This window comes from Rhinopithecus roxellana, chromosome 13 (genome assembly GCF_007565055.1).
Source record: "Rhinopithecus roxellana isolate Shanxi Qingling chromosome 13, ASM756505v1, whole genome shotgun sequence".
Taxonomy (NCBI): Eukaryota; Metazoa; Chordata; class Mammalia; order Primates; family Cercopithecidae; genus Rhinopithecus; species Rhinopithecus roxellana.
The window spans coordinates 19,137,598-19,153,421 of record NC_044561.1 but is presented as its reverse complement, the minus strand read 5'-3'; the positions used below and the strand labels follow the sequence as shown (position 1 = coordinate 19,153,421).

At 45.5% G+C, this 15,824-nt stretch overlaps 1 long non-coding RNA gene across 5 annotated transcripts; it reads left to right on the top strand.

Moving 5' to 3' along the window:
• Positions 1–28: 28 nt before the first annotated feature.
• LOC115892720 lies at positions 29–8,227 on the top strand. 5 transcript variants are annotated; one of them, XR_004052619.1, is made up of 4 exons: positions 29–678; positions 1,485–2,870; positions 4,146–4,225; positions 7,684–8,227. It is a non-coding gene; the product is annotated as an uncharacterized LOC115892720 (long non-coding RNA). The 5 variants fall into 5 exon arrangements; XR_004052620.1 differs by having other exon boundaries at positions 29–1,576; positions 2,617–2,870; XR_004052621.1 differs by having other exon boundaries at positions 29–2,714; positions 2,803–2,870.
• The last annotated feature ends 7,597 nt before the right edge of the window (positions 8,228–15,824 follow it).

Genomic DNA, 15,824 nt, shown 5'->3' with positions numbered 1-15,824 from the left:
CGCGGCGCCTGGCGGGAGGGCCGCAGAGAGTGCGCATGCGGCCAAGTGCGGTACTGGGTGTCCTGGCTGTGGGTGTGGTTGGTACTGAGGGTTCAGTGGGTTCCGCCCGCCTAGGGGTGAGCACGTCAGCGGTGGGGGGCGCAGGTCCAGCTTTCTCCATTTTTTATTTATTTGATGGGGTAAATTTGAGCAAATTTCTCGAGTTGTCACATTTGTTATTAACTGAGCGGGAATTAGGAGAGGAACCTGGTCCTCTCGACACAGCCCAGCAGGTACGCCGCCTATGTGCCTGTGGAGAACAGCGGTTCCTGTAGGGCCGACAGGTGTGGACCAAGTAGCTGTGAAATTTCTTCTGAAGACAACGCACGAGGAGGACGCAAGTGAGCTCAGTGGAGGAGGGGCGCTACCCCAGGGGACGTCCCCATGCATGGGCTTGTGAACCCCGAATATCTGAGACGGTCTCAGTCAATTTAGAAAGTTTATTTTGCCGAGGTTGAGGACGCACGCCCGTGACACAGCCTCACGAGGTCTTGACGACATGTGTCCAAGGTGGTCAGGACACAGCTTGGTTTTATACATTTAAGGGAGACAGGAGACATCAATATATGTAAGATGAACGTCGGTTCCGTCGGGAGAGGCGGGACAACTTGAAGCAGGGAGGGGGCTTCCAGGTCACAGGTAGGTGAGAGACAAACTGTTGTATTCTTTTGGGTTTCTGAATAGCCTCCCCAAAGGAGGCCATCAGATATGCACTTATCTCAGTGAGCAGAGGGGTGACTTTGAATAGAAGGGGAGGGGCGGCAGGTTTGCCCTAAGCAGTTCCCAGCTTTTTCCCCTTTAGATTAGTGATTTTTGGGCCCTCAGATTCATTTTCCTTTCACAGGCTAAACAGCTTTAGGAACTGAAAAGTTCATGAGGCTGTAAGGAAGAGTTGAGTTGCTCCAGGTGAGCCTCGGCCACAATAGCATGCAGGACCTGGGCGCCCACGTAGGGCTCCTGGGAGGGTTCGGGAAAGGGAGCTGTGAACCCTGACTATCTGAGATGGTTTCAGGTGATTTAGAAAGTTCATTTTGCCGAGGTTGAGGACGTGCACCCGTGACAGCCTCAGGAGATCCTGACGACAAGTGCCCAAGGTGGTCAGGGCACAGCTTGGTTTTAGGGAGACCTGAGACGTCAGTCAATACATGTCAGAGGTACCTTGCTTCCATCCAGAAAGGTGGGGACAACTGGAAGCAGGGAGGGGGCTTCCAAGGTCACAGGTAGGTGAGAGACAAATGTTGCGTTGTTTTGAGTTTCTGGTTAGCCTCTCCAAAGGAGGCGATTGGATGTGCACCTATCTTAGTGTGGAGATAGGTGATTTGGAATAGAATGAGAGGCAGGTTTGCCCTGAGCAGTTCCCAGCTTGACTTTTCCCTTTAGCTTAGTAATTTTAGGGCCCCAAGATTTTCTTTTCACAGAGCCTATGACTGGATTTGCATTTTTAGATCCTGCGAGGAGGCTGCTACACACATGCAGAAGTTATGCTGGTGGCCTGGACTCCGAAGGGAGAGAAGTGGATTTGAGAGACATTTAGGAGGTAGGATTGCCAGGGCCTTGGTGATAGCTTGGATGTGGAGGGTGGAGGAGGAGGGGTGTCAAGCAGATATTGCTCTTAGATTACCACCTGGGATATTAGGGAGAGTGAGTGGGCTGTTTTTTCTTCGTTAGGCAGAACTTGGTTTTGTGGTGCAGTAGGGTGCCTCAAACCAAAAGCCTGACTTCCTCGTACAGGCCAGACCCCACATGGCTGTTCCTGTGACTGCCAGGCCACTTTGAGGCTGAGAGAGATGGTTTTGTCTGGCCTCTGCCCTGCACATGTTTGCGAATGACTTCTCTGTGTTGGCAGATTTGGGGGTCCACCAGATAGGATCCTGTGAAGAGACCTCAAAGGTCTTTAGTCCAATTTATAAAACATCTTTTTGTTCATATCATTTCCACAATCAAAGATGAATAAAATATACAGAGGTTTATGTAGTGAATAAGGTTGATGGTGCACCTGTGCTAGGCAGTGTTTTAGTTCGTTGAGACACCAAGGAGTTGAGACAATCCTTTACCTTGGAGTTTTGTGTCTGTAAGTCCTGCTGTTGAGAGCTGTGTGTGTTAACATGTCTGATTTGGGCAGGTGAGATCTGGGCCGTCTGTAAGGTTAGGTGAGAGGAGGTTGGTGTCCAGCAAGTATCCAGTGCCCCATCAACATCCCAGTTCTTGTCCACCAGTCTTCCAGGTTTTGGACTGATGCGGAGGCCCTCAGAGCGACTTCAGAGGAGAAGTAGTGTGCTCTGTGGCTGTCTGTTTTGGAATGTAAATTGTAAATTCTCTGCAAACAAGAAGTTGGAAACAAGTAGCGTTTCAGCTTGAGTTTCTTGTAAATGGCTTGCAGTCGTATGAACCAGAGCATGTATACCACAGGGCAACATGAGGGTCCCTCTATCACCATTTCTCCCAGTGGCCTAGGTGGGGATTTAAACAGAATAATGTGTGCAGCCTCATTGTGTGAAAGTCCAGTACTTTGTGCTTGGAGTGTCATCAGGGAAGGGCCCCTGACTTTGAAGCCTTCTGCGTCTCGCTCTGTGATAGGAGGCACAATATGGCCTTGGTCTTACGAAGACCTTGGGTGCCACAGCTCACTTCAGCCCTGATCAGCCTGATGCAGCCGCTGGGCCCTGGTTCTGGAGGTGAGAATACACCCTGGGCTTCCACTGCATGGCTGCACTGTGAGCATTCGGGTGCTTATTTGGGGACTGATACAGAGTCCTGTGCCAGATGCAGTGGTGCACACCTGGGAACCAAGGGTCCCTGCTTCTACTGGAGTATCTGGACAGATGTATAAGGTAAGAAAGGCTGGGGGTAGGGGTTAGGGTTAAGGTTAGGCTTGGGGCTGGGGTTGTGGTTGTGGTTAGGGTTAGGGTTAGGGTTGGGGTTGTGTTTAGGGTTATGATTAGGGTTTAGTGTTGGGGGTTAGGGTTTTAGCGTTAGCGTTTTAGGGTTAGGGTTAGGGGTTAGGGTTGGGGTTATGGTAAGGTGTTAAAGGTTAGGGCTAAGGTTTAGGGTTAGGGTTGGGGTTAAGGGTAAGGGTTACAGTTTTTAGGGTTAGGGTCCTTGGCAAAATGGGTCCACCCTCTCCCGGGTAACCCTGGCTCTAGGCCCTCTTTTATGTCCTGGCCTGCCCCACCCGTCCCCTGGAGCCCTCTGCTGACCTAAACTGCACGCTGTATGTTCTTTCTTATAAGTGGGACATAAGCTATGATGATGATTCCAAGGCCTAAGAATGATAAGTGGGCTTTGGGGACTTAGGGGGAAAGGTGGGAGGGATAAAACCCTACACATTGGGTACACTGTACTTTGCTTGGGCTATGGGTGGACCAAAATCTCAGAAACCGTCAATAAAGAACTTTAGCATTTTACCAAAACCACCTGTTCCCCAAAACTATTGAAATAAAATAAAATGATAACAACAGATATCTTATTCCTTTGGTAGACCACATGGCCTAGCTCAATAATTTGCTAAATACTTGTAAAATATAAGAATAGGCTGGGCGCGGTGGCTCAAGCCTGTAATCCCAGCACTTTGGGAGGCCGAGACGGGCGGATCACGAGGTCAGGAGATCGAGACCATCCTGGCTAACCCGGTGAAACCCCGTCTCTACTAAAAAATACAAAAAACTAGCCGGGCTAGGTGGCAGGCGCCTGTAGTCCCAGCTTACTCGGGAGGCTGAGGCAGGAGAATGGCGTAAACCCGGGAGGCGGAGCTTGCAGTGAGCTGAGATCCGGCCACTGTACTCCAGCCTGGGCGACAGAGCGAGACTCCGTCTCAAAAAAAAAAAAAAAAAAAAATAGTTTACTGTATTTTTCCATTCTAAGACAGATTTTTTTTATGCTTTACTTTTTCTGGAATTAGCATGCATCTTATAATTGATATACTGCATTAAATATGATGAGATCTCTTCTGTTCTTCTAAAAAATTATCAATACATTTGTGATGAATATTGATTTAATAGCATCTCAGAATTGAAAACATCCAGGTTACAATCATTAAGTCTTCTATAATATTTAGATACAGGAAGGCCATATTTCTTTCTTTTTATAAGTCAAATTATATCTAGCAGAAACTCACATGTGTGAAGATATGGAAGATTCCAATTCACGGAGGTTCCCCGTCATATTCTGTGCCAGACACTGGAGGCAGGTATGGTGGCACTTCATGCTCCTCACCTTCCTGTCTCACTACTTTTCCTGTGACTGCCAACTGCTGGCCCTTTACTCTGAAGGGGGTGAGAGGACCACTGCCCCTGGCACTGGGGAGGGGATGCTCCTCACAGCACAAGAAGTGCCAGGAAGGCAGCCGTCACATGCGGGAACCTTGGCCACACCAACCACATCTGGGGAATTGCATGTGACTAGGGCCTAGCCCATTAGGAATGCTACTGTTCTGGGAATATCTCCCCGGTATCTTCATTTTGTTTTTCCATTGGCTAGTCCAGCTTAACCCCTTAGATGATTCTAGATCTCCCCTGAAAATACTTAGGTGAAAGTTATCCAGGCAAATTCTCTTTTCCTCCTTTAAAACCGTAAAGGCGGCCGGGCGCGGTGGCTCAAGCCTGTAATCCCAGCACTTTGGGAGGCCGAGACGGGCGGATCACAAGGTCAGGAGGTCGAGACCATCCTGGCTAACCCGGTGAAACCCCGTCTCTACTAAAAAGTACAAAAAACTAGCCGGGCGAGGTGGTGGGCGCCTATGGTCCCAGCTACTCGGGAGGCTGAGGCAGGAGAATGGCAGGAACCCGAAAGGCGGAGCTTGCAGTGAGCTGAGATCCGGCCACTGCACTCCAGCCTGGGCGACAGAGTGAGACTCCGTCTCAAAAAAAAAAAAAAAAACCCATAAAGGCCATATGCGTTGCGTGTGTGTGTGTGTGTGTGTGTGTGTGTGTGTGTGTTACAGAGAGGCCTAATCTGCAAAAGCACAGCTTGGCCTTCAGGAAATAGGTGGGAAAAGGGAAAAGGGCGGCTTTATTATTTCCTGGTGCCTTCAAAGCACATACAAAGGAAATATCAGTTAGTACTTTCTCCAGTGATTCTATCTGTAACATGGAGCATTTAAAAGTTGTTATAATACATGTAAATACCACGCCCATACAAGCGCATTATAAAATGTAGCATTAATGAAACAATTAAATGTCCCAACTTAACCTGTCTTCTTGTAAGCCATGAAATAAATTTCTCCCACTATCTCTACGAATATGTTCACCATTTGTGCAAATACACCACTGAATAGAGATAGTAGACACTTTTTATTTTGACAACAATCCACTCGTAAAATTACACACAAAAATTCTGCTGTCACCTATGTGCACTGGCAGATGCAATTAAATGTAAGCCAAGGCCCCTTTGTTCATGCATGTGTTTTTATGATTTTTTCTGTTCCTTTTTTGACTTACATATTTATAATACAGAATGTGAGAAGAGTTAGCTCTTTGTAGTTATTTAGCTGTAAGACATAGAAAACTGTACTAGAACCTTTAAAAAGCAGTTGCAGGAATTTTCTTAAAGTCCCTGAAATTACAAGTCAAGATATTATTTTAAATTATTATTCTTTAAAACTACTTTTCTGTACACATCAAGATTTATCGATAACATATAAACAAAGGCTGGGCGCGGTGGCTCAAGCCTGTAATCTCAGCACTTTGGGAGGCCGAGACGGGCGGATCACGAGGTCAGGAGATCGAGACCATCCTGGCTAACCCGGTGAAACCCCGTCTCTACTAAAAAATACAAAAAACTAGCCGGGCGAGATGGCGGGCGCCTGTAGTCCCAGCTACTCGGGAGGCTGAGACAGGAGAATGGCGTGAACCTGGGAGGCGGAGCTTGCTGTGAGCGGAGATCCGGCCACTGTACTCCAGCCTGGGCGACAGAGCCAGACTCCATCTCAAAAAAAAAAAAAAAATTTCAATGGGAGGATTGACTTTAGACTCAGCCTGTGTTTTCTCCCCCGGAAAACAAAGGTTTTATGAAACAAACAAAGCCTTTACCGTCCTCAACCGAAACCCTCAGACATCTGTGGTGTCTGCTGTAAGTGCCACCAGGCTCTCCTCTGAAATCTCGTAATGGGAAAGTAGAGACTGTTGATTCTTTGAGAAAGGGGAGAATCAGAACTAATGTCGAAAGGCCACGTTCTCATTCATAAACATCTTCTTTTACAAATTCCACAGGTTTGTTACTTTGGGATTACTATGGGCCTATTTTAAAGTGCATTTATTAATTTAGCATGAATTGTTCAAATTCATTCTGGATCCTGAGCCGATGTCCAGCAATGCTGGGTGTGCGCCTGTGTGAGTCACCAGCCCTGATGAGTCTCAGGTTATTGTATTTATAAAATGAAGGTTAGGCTTGCTCCAATTTTTAAAAAATCATTTTTAATAGTAAAAACTTTTTTGTTGTTACATAAACATGTACAAGGAAAACTCAAACATTACCAATGATAATCATTTTATTAATATAAATATTTTTGTGAGCTCAATTTATGACTTCATTATATAAGAAATAAGCAACATGAGGTGCCATCATACAATATGGTAACCATACTTTCCTACTTTGTTTATTTATTTATTTTTTTGAGACGGAGTCACGCCCGCCTAATTTTTTGTATTTTTAGTAGAGATGGGGTTTCACCATGGTCTCGATCTCCTGACCTTGTGATCCGCCCACCTCGGCCTCTCAAAGTGCTGGGATTACAGGCGTGAGCCACCGCGCCCGGCTGAAATATTTTAATGACGCTGAAAAAGGTTGTTGTGTTTCGCAGGTGCAAGCGGAGCCGTGCAGTCCTGACCTCTGAGTGGAGCTAGAGGAGAATTATGTTAATGTGTTTACACTCCTTGCTCAATTTTTAAATATAAATATACTTAAGCAATGCTTTTTAATGAGAATAAAATAGTTTAACAATGTTAACGCACCTGTTTTAGTTATTACATTCTCTAAGCTATTTTTATCCTCACAGCCGTGGAAGCACTCCACCGTCTCCATTTCAGAAAGTAGACAGTAACTGAACAAAACTGTCCACTTTTAAAAAACATGATTTATTTCATTATGAAAGTTCATAGTTGATGTAATTAATACCTTTTTGTGGTCTTAATTCAATGGGTGTGGGCACCTGCACGCTGTCATGGGTCCACCGTTGTGGTGAAATTGCACACAGTGATCTCACTGCCCTAAACAGCCAGGGCTGTCTGCCCATCCATCCTTTCCTCTCCCCAACCCCTGTCAACCATGGAGTGTTTTACTCTCTATGTAATTTTCCCTTTTCCAAAATGTCATGTAATTGGAATCATACAGCATGCAGCCTTTTTGGCTTCTTTCACTTGGTGGTATGCATTTTGGGTCCCTGTGTGCCTTTTCATGATTAGATAGCTCATTTATTTTCTCACTGAATGATATTCCATTGTCTGTAGGTACCAGAATTTATTTATCCATTCTCCTACTGAAGGACATGTTGGTTGCCTCCAGTTTCTGGCAATCCTGAATAAAGCTCTGAACATTTGTGTGCAAGTTTCTGTGTTGACATAACTCTTGAAGGAATGACAAGGAAAGGTGTATTTGCCTGATCCCAGGAATCCATATAAACATCCATGATAACCCCACCTTTTTTTTCAGTGTATGATTTGGATGAAACGAGAAAGAGACTGACTGTTGCTGAGTCCCTGCTGCAGTCCTGACACAGCTGGAGACACCCTGCTCTCCAGCTCTCCTTATTTTGTTGATGCTTATGAGGACCATGTTGTCTGAGGAAGACGGTTCCCATCCAACTCTGCCCCTGGTGTGTCACATGCTGGCCTTGTCAACACACACAAGAAACTGACAGGGTGAGTGTTATAACCCCATCTATAGAAAAGGAAACGTCTCTAAAGTCTTTAGCATCTTGCTCGAGTTTGGACACTTAGCAGAGGCCTGAGTTTAGATGCAGCCCTGTCTTGCTGTTTGACAGCCTCAGCACCACATGCCCTGGGTGACCCATGCAGTGAGTCACTGACAGCCCTCGTGGTTGGCCTGTGGCACAGCACGGAGTGAAATGGCCCACTGACGTTTTCAGACATTCAGGCAATTTGTGATAGAGCGTATGCGGTCACTCCCAGTTAGTTCTGTTGTTCAGTTTAATAGAATACCTAATTCTATGTTTATTATGAATAAAGGGAGATTTTTTGTGGGGTTTTTTTTTTTTTTTTGAGACGGAGTCTTGCTCTGTTGCCCAGGCTGGAGTGCAGTGTCACGATCTCGCTCACTGCAAGCTCCGCCTCCTGGGTTCACGCCATTCTCCTGCCTCAGCCTCCCGAGTAGCTGGGACTACAGGCGCCTGCCACCACGCCTGGCTGTTTTGTATTTTTAGTAGAGATGGGTTTCACCATGTTAGCCAAGATGGTCTCGATCTCCTGACGTCATGATCCGTCCACCTCGGCCTCCCAAAGTGCTGGGATTACAGGCATGAGCCACTGAGCCCGGCCTCTTGTGGTTTTTAAGAATATGAAGGATATCTATTTTGCCTACAAGTTGGAAGTTCTAATACTATAGGAAGCATAAGAGCAGGTTATAATGATGGGTCTTTCATAAGTCTGAATTCACATCAAACTGAATCAGTAACTCCAGCTGTGAACAGGGTGAGACATTAAACATTTAATGAAAGGAATTCCTTTCTTAGGTCACAGCAAGGACTAGATATATCTAATTATGCCAAGTAACATGTATTGTGATATTTATAGTTAATCACTCATTTAATTCAAAGGGTATTTATTAGTTGTCTGCTCTGGGCATAACATCAATCGAAAGCAATGTGTTCACATGGAAAAAAAAACTTACCTGAGGTGGCTGGGCGCAGTGGCTCATGCCTGTAATCCCAGCACTTTGGGAGGCTGAGGCGGGTGGATCACCTGAGATCGGGAGTTTGAGACTAGCCTGACCAACATGGAGAAACTGCATCTCTACTAAAAATACAAAATTAGCTGGGTGTGGTGGTGCATGCCTGTAATCCCAGCTACTCAGGAGGCTGAGGCAGGAGAATCGCTTGAACTTGAGAGGAGGAGGTTGCAGTGAGCCGAGATTGTGCCACTGCACTCCAGCCTGGGCAACAAGAGTGAAACTCCATCTCAAAAAAACAAAAACAAAAACAAGACTTACCTGAGGCTCTAAGTCAACTTTCCACAACCAGCACACATTTCTAATTTGAAATATATATCTAAAGATTTGAATGCATAAATAGCTATCCCAATCTAGAACTAAGTCAATAGTTGCTTTGAATTGTTTAAATTATCCTGGGAATCGGGAAGATATGTCTACATGAAACAATAAAGATTATATTAGAATTAGTAAACTTTAGAAGACCATTTTAATCTTAATATATAAGCATACTACCTAGGCACACTGTTTGAATACATCTGCAACCTACTATTTTTGGATTTAAGTAAATCATTAAACTTTAAAGTTGGAAAAGATTCCAATGTTAGAGCTCTAGACTGTAAATCCTGAATGTTTTTGTAAAATTTTTGAGTTTTTATCTAGAAATAAAGATTTTCCATGTCTCTAACAACTGCAAGAAATTTCACTTGGAGTCTCCACATAGTCGACTATGTGATGGCAACATCAGTGTAATAGATACTATCACAAACATCCTGTGACTTTTATATGTATATTTTAAAATACTTTAAGTTCTGGGATACATGTGCAGAATGTGCAGGTTTATTACATAGGTATACACGTGCCATGGTGGTTTGTTGCACCCATCATCCCATCAACTAAATTATGTATTTCTCCTAATGCTATCCTTCCCCTAGCCCCCAACCCCACAACAGGCCCTGGTGTGTGATGTTCCCCTCCCTGTGTCCATTTGTTCTCGTTGTTCAACTTCCACTTATGAGTGAGAATGTGTGGTGTTTGGTTTTCTGTTCCTGTGTTGGTTTGCTGAGGATGATGGTTTCCAGCCTCATCCATGTGCCTGCAAAGGACATGAACTCGTTGTTTTCTATGGCTCCATAGTATTCCATGGTGTATATGTGCCACATTTTCTTTATGCAGTCCCCAGCTAACTTTTGTATTTTTAGTAGAGATGGGGTTTCACCATGTTGGCCTGGCTGGCCTCAAACTCCTGGCCTCAAGTGATTTACCCGCCTTGGCCTCCCAAAGTGCTGGGATTACAGGCGTGAGCCACCACGCACGGCTGAGGTCAAGTTTTGGAGTTTTATCTTGTTCTTTTATTGGGCCTTGTTTCTCTGTTTGTTTGTGTGCCTTGTAACCTTTTTTTTTAACCGAGATTTGAATATCTAAAAAACGAATACCTCTTACAGTCTTTGCATACTGGCTTTATGCAGAGGAAGACCCTCACCAATCGCCTGGCTGGAGTTCTAAAACTTCTTGAACCTGTTTTGATTTCTTGCTCTTCCTGGCATCTGGCTGCGGAACTGCGGCTCTAGTGTGCTTCTTCCCTCTGTTTTTAGTGGCTTCCAAAATTCTGGCGCTAATCCCATCAGTGCTTTGAGTCAGGTGAAACAGAAAGCAGCCCCCTGGGCAGCCCCCACACAAGTCCAAATGTTTGTTGGAAGATCAGCTCTTTTGTTTCTGTTCCAAGGGGAGAGCTTGAGTGTGAAGAATTTTCTCCTGATTGCTCTGTACTGTACGGCATAGGGGAGCAGCACTAATGGATACACCAAATGCTATGAATTGTCCTTCCCTTTTCACTGAAATCCCTTCTTGGTTTTACAACGGCCTAGGTGCTCTAATTTCTCAGCTTGTTTATAGGATTCTCACAGAGGTATTCTGGTCGGGATATTGTTGTTAACTTGGTGTCTCTGTGAGGAAAGAAGGGGCTGTAGCTTTCTAGTCCATCGTCTATTGACATCTTACTGTACAATATTTACTTAATTAATTAATTAATTAAGTTTTGAGACGGGGTCTCCAGACACTGCGGTTTCCCAGACTGGAGTGCAGTGACAAATCTTGGCTCACTGCAGCCTCCACCTCCTGGGCTCAGGTGATTCTACCTCCTCAGCCTCCTGAGTAGCTGGGACTACAGTCACACGCCACCATACCTGGCCAATTTTTTGTATTTTTTTCTTTGAATGGAAACAGGGTTTCACCATGTTGCCCAGGCTGCTCTCGAATTACTGCACTCAAGCAGTCTGCCTACCTCAACCTCCCAAAGTGCTGGGATTACAGGTGTGAGTCACCATGCCCTGCCCTATGCAATTTTTAAATTTATGAGTTTTCAGATATCTAATGACTTCCTATTATGGTGAATGAAGATTTTTTTTTTTTTTAGATGGAGTTTTGCTCTTGTTGCCCAGGCTGGAGTGTAGTGACGTGATATCGGCTCACTGCAACCTCCACCTCCTGGTTTCAAGTGATTCTCCTGCCTCAGCCTCCCGAGTAGCTGGGACTACAGGCACCTGCCACCACACCCTGCTAATTTTGTATTTTTAGTAGATACGGGGTTTCACCATGTTGGCCAGGCTGTTCTCGAACTCCTGACCTTCTGATCCTCCTGCCTCAGCCTCCCAATGTACTGGGATCACAGGTGTGAGCCACCATGCCTGGCCCTGAACATTTTTTAAAATCTAAATTTTACCCGTTTCTCACACTCTTTGTTTTCCCAAATTGTTGGGAACAAGCCCCCAAATCTGGCCATAAACTAGCCCCAAAACTGGCCATAAACAAAATCTCTGCCTTCTGCCTGGGGAACTCCCGCAAAAAGTTCCAACAGGGGTCTGTGGACCCTTGCCACTGGGGATGATAGGATTACTTCTAGGAAGGTCTAGTTTAAATTTAAAAGGAGTACAAATATATACAGGAGTCATTGATTTAGATTACAATGGGGAAATTCAAACTGTTATATCTACGTCTGTTTCCTGGAAAGCAGAGGCAGGAGAGCGTATAGCACAGCTCCTGATTATGCCGTATGTGGAAATGGGGAAAAGTGAAATTAAATGATCAGGAGGATTTGGAAGCACAAATAAACAAGGCACAGCAGCTTATTGGGTGAATTAAATTACTGATAAACATCCTACCTGTGAAATAACTATTCAGGGAAAGAAATTTAAAGGTGTGGTAGATACAGGAGCAGACATTTCAATCATTTCTCTGTAACACTGGTGATCCGCATGGCCAATTCAATTTAACATAGTTTAACATAGTTGAAGTTGGTAAAGCCCCTGAAGTATATCAAAGTAGTTATGTTTCGCATTGTGAAGGGTCTGATGTGCAACTTGGGACTATTCAGCCGATTATAATTTCTATACCTATAAATTTATGGGGGGGAGATTTATTACAACAATGCAGAGCACAAGTTCTAATTCCAGAACAATTATATAGCCCTCAAAGTCAACATATGATGCATTAAAAGGGATATGTCCCTGGTATGGGACTAGGAAAAAATTTGCAAGGTTTGAAAGAACTGCTTAAGTGGCTCCCGGGGTCACGCCATTCTCCTGCATCAGCCTCCGAGTAGCAGTAGTAGTAGTATGAGTAGAGGGTAGTAGCTGGGGACGAGGCGCCCGCCAGGTCGCCCGCGCTACCTGCCCCACCCGGATCCTCAGGCGGCCTCCGGCGCTAGTTTTTGTGTATTGTTTTTTAGTTAGAGACGGGGGGGTTTCACCGTTAGCCAGGAATGGTGCTTGAGCTCCTGACTCTGATCCGCCGTCTCGGCCCCAAAGTGCGTGGGATTACGGACGTTGAGCCCCGCAGCCCGGCCTGATTGGAATGTCTTAAACGGACTTCATCGTGAGTACGAGCGATGCCGGGTGCAATGGTCTGCAAACCTAGGGCGTTGCTCAAATCTCTAAGAACTTTCATCAAAAAACGTTCAATCGCTAATCACAATGATACTGTTTAGGAATTATGATATGGTGCTCGTGTGTGGGGGTATATATATTTATGTAGTTGTCTCTTGTTGAATTGATCCTTTTTACCAGTTAGTCATGGCCTTGTCTCTTTGATCTGTTGGTTTTTAAAGGTTGTTTTATAAGAACTAGGATTGCAACCCGCTCTCTTTGTTTGTCCTTTGTTTGGTTAATCTTCCTCCATCCCTTTATTTTGAGCCTATGTGTGTCTCTGCACAGTAGGGGTCTCCTGAACACAGCACACTGATGGGTCTGACGCTTTATCCAATTGCCAGTCTGTGTCTTTAATTGGAGCATTTAGCCCATTTACATTTAAGGTTAATATTGTTTTGTGTGAATTTGATGCTGTCTTATGATGTTAGCTGGGTATTTTGCTCATAGTTGATGCGGTTTCTTCCTAGCATCAATGGTCTTTACATTTTGGCATGTTTTGCAGTGGTGGTTACTTGTTGTTCCTTTCCATGTTTAGTGCTTCCTCCAGGAGCTCTTGTAGGCGGCCTGGTTTGGTGACAAAATCTCTCAGCATTGCTTGTCTGTAAGAGGATTTTATTTCTCCTCACTTATGAAACTTAGTTTGGCTGGATATGAAATTTCTGGGTTGAAAATTCTTTTCTTAAGATGAGAGGCGGGGCAATGGTGGCTCAAGCTGTAATCCCAGCCCTTTGGGGCCGAGACGGGCGGATCACGATGGTCAGGAGCCGAGACCATCCTGGCTAACAACGTGAAACCCGTCTCTAAAAAAAAATTATACAAAAAATTAGCCGGAGATGGCGGGCGCCGGTGTCCCAGCTACCGGGAGGCTGAGCGCTAGAGAATGGCGTAACACCGGGAGGCGGAGCTTGGCAGTGAGCTGAGATCCGGCCATCCACTCCGCCTGGGTGACAGAAGCGAGACTCCGTCTCAAAAAAAAAAAAAAAAAAAAGAATGATGGAATATTGGCCCCCACTCTCTTCTGCTTGTAATTTCCTGCTGAGAGATCCGCGTTAGTCTGATGGGCTTCCCTTGTGGGGTAACCGATTTCTCTCTGGCTGCCCTTAACATTTTTTCCTTCATTTTCAGCTTTGGTGAATCCAACAATAGTGTCTTGGAGTTGTTCTTCTCGAGAGGGATCTTGCGGGCATTTCAGTATTTCCTAATTTGAATGTTGGCTGGCTTGCTAGGTTGGGGAGGTTCTCCTGGATAATATCCTGCAGAGTGCTTTCAACTTGGTTCCATTCTCCCTGTCACTTTCGGTACACACAGTCAGACGTACATTTGGTCTTTTACATAGTACCATATTTCTTGGAGGCTTTGTTCATTTCTTTTTACTCTTTTTTCTAAAATCCTTCGCTTCATTTCATTCATTTGATCTCAATCAACTGATACCCTTCTTCCAGTTGATCAATGTTACTGAAGTTGTGTGCATTGTCACGTAGTTCTCATGCCATGTGCTCAGCTCTATCAGGTATTTAAGGACTTCTCTACATGGTATTCTAGTTAGCCATTCTTAATCTTTTTTCAAGGTTTTAGCTTTCTTGCGATGGGTTCGAACTCCTCCTTAGCTAGAGAAGTTTGATTATCTGAAGCCTCTTCTCTCAATCATCAAGTCATCTCCATCCAGCTTGTTCATTGCTGGTGAGGAGCGTGCATCCTTGGAGGGGAGAGGTGCTTGATTTTAGAATTTCAGCTTTTCGCTCGTTTTCCCCATCTTGGTGGTTTTATCTACCTTTGTCTTTGATGATGGTGAGTACAGATGGGGTTTGTGTGTGGATGTCTTCTGTTTTTTTAGTTTCCTTCTACAGTCAGGATCCTCAGCGCAGGTCTTGGAGTTGCTGGAGGTCCACTCCAGACCCTATTTGCCTGGGTATCAGGATGGAGGCTGCAGAGAATGGTGAATATGTTGAAGCACAATGTTGCTGCTTGATCGTCTCTCGAAGCTTCATCTCAGAGGGACACCTGGCGTGTGAGGAGTCAGTCGGCCCCTACTGGGGGGTGCCTCCCAGTTAGGCTGCTCGGGGGTCAGGGACCCACTTGAGGAGCAGTCTGCCTTCTCCGGTCTCAAACTCTGTGCTGGGAAACACATACTCTCTTCAAGCTGTCAGACAGGGACATTTAAATGCAGGGTTCTGCAGACTTTGTTTGGCTATGCCCTTTCCACGAGGTGGAGTTACAGAGGCAGACAGGCCTCCTTGAGTGCGGTGGGCTACACCCAGTTCGAGCTTCCCGGCGCTTTTTTAATACTCAAGCCTCAGCAATGGCGGGCAACCCCTCCCCAGCCTCACTGCTGCCTTGCAGTTAGATCTCAGACTGCGTGCTAGCAATGGAGCAAAGCTCCGTTGGCATAGAACCCTCCAAGATAGGTGCAGGATATAATCCTAGTGTGCAGTTTGCTAAGACCCTTGAAAAAGCACAGTATTAGGGTGGGAGTGACCTGAATTCCAGTGTTGTGGGGGTCCGGGTTTCCCTGGCTAGGAAAGGAATTCCCTTACCCTTGCACTTCCTGGGTGAGGCAATGTCTCACCCTGCTTCGGCTCTCGCTCGGTGGCGTGCTGCACCCACTGTCCCAGCACCCACTCTGATGCGCCCCAGTGAGATGAACCCAGTACCTCAGTTGGAAATGCAAGAAATCACCATCTTCTGTGTGACTATGCGTGACTGTAGCCTGGGCTGTTCTATTTGGCCATCTTGGAACCGCCCCAGCTTTAGCTTCTTCAGGTAATGCTGCATCGCATTTGAGACCCAGGCAGTAACGTGGGTTCGTTTTACGAAAATTATTATCAAGAATTGTTTAGTAACCAAATCCTCCAAAGCCTGTGTTCTCTTTACCAGCAGCCATTGTTAGCCAATTTGGATAGCATTTCAAAGGTATAGGTCTGGAGGTTACGATGGCCACCGTCAAAATGTATCCTAAACTCAGCTGGGAACTTTGTCTTCCAC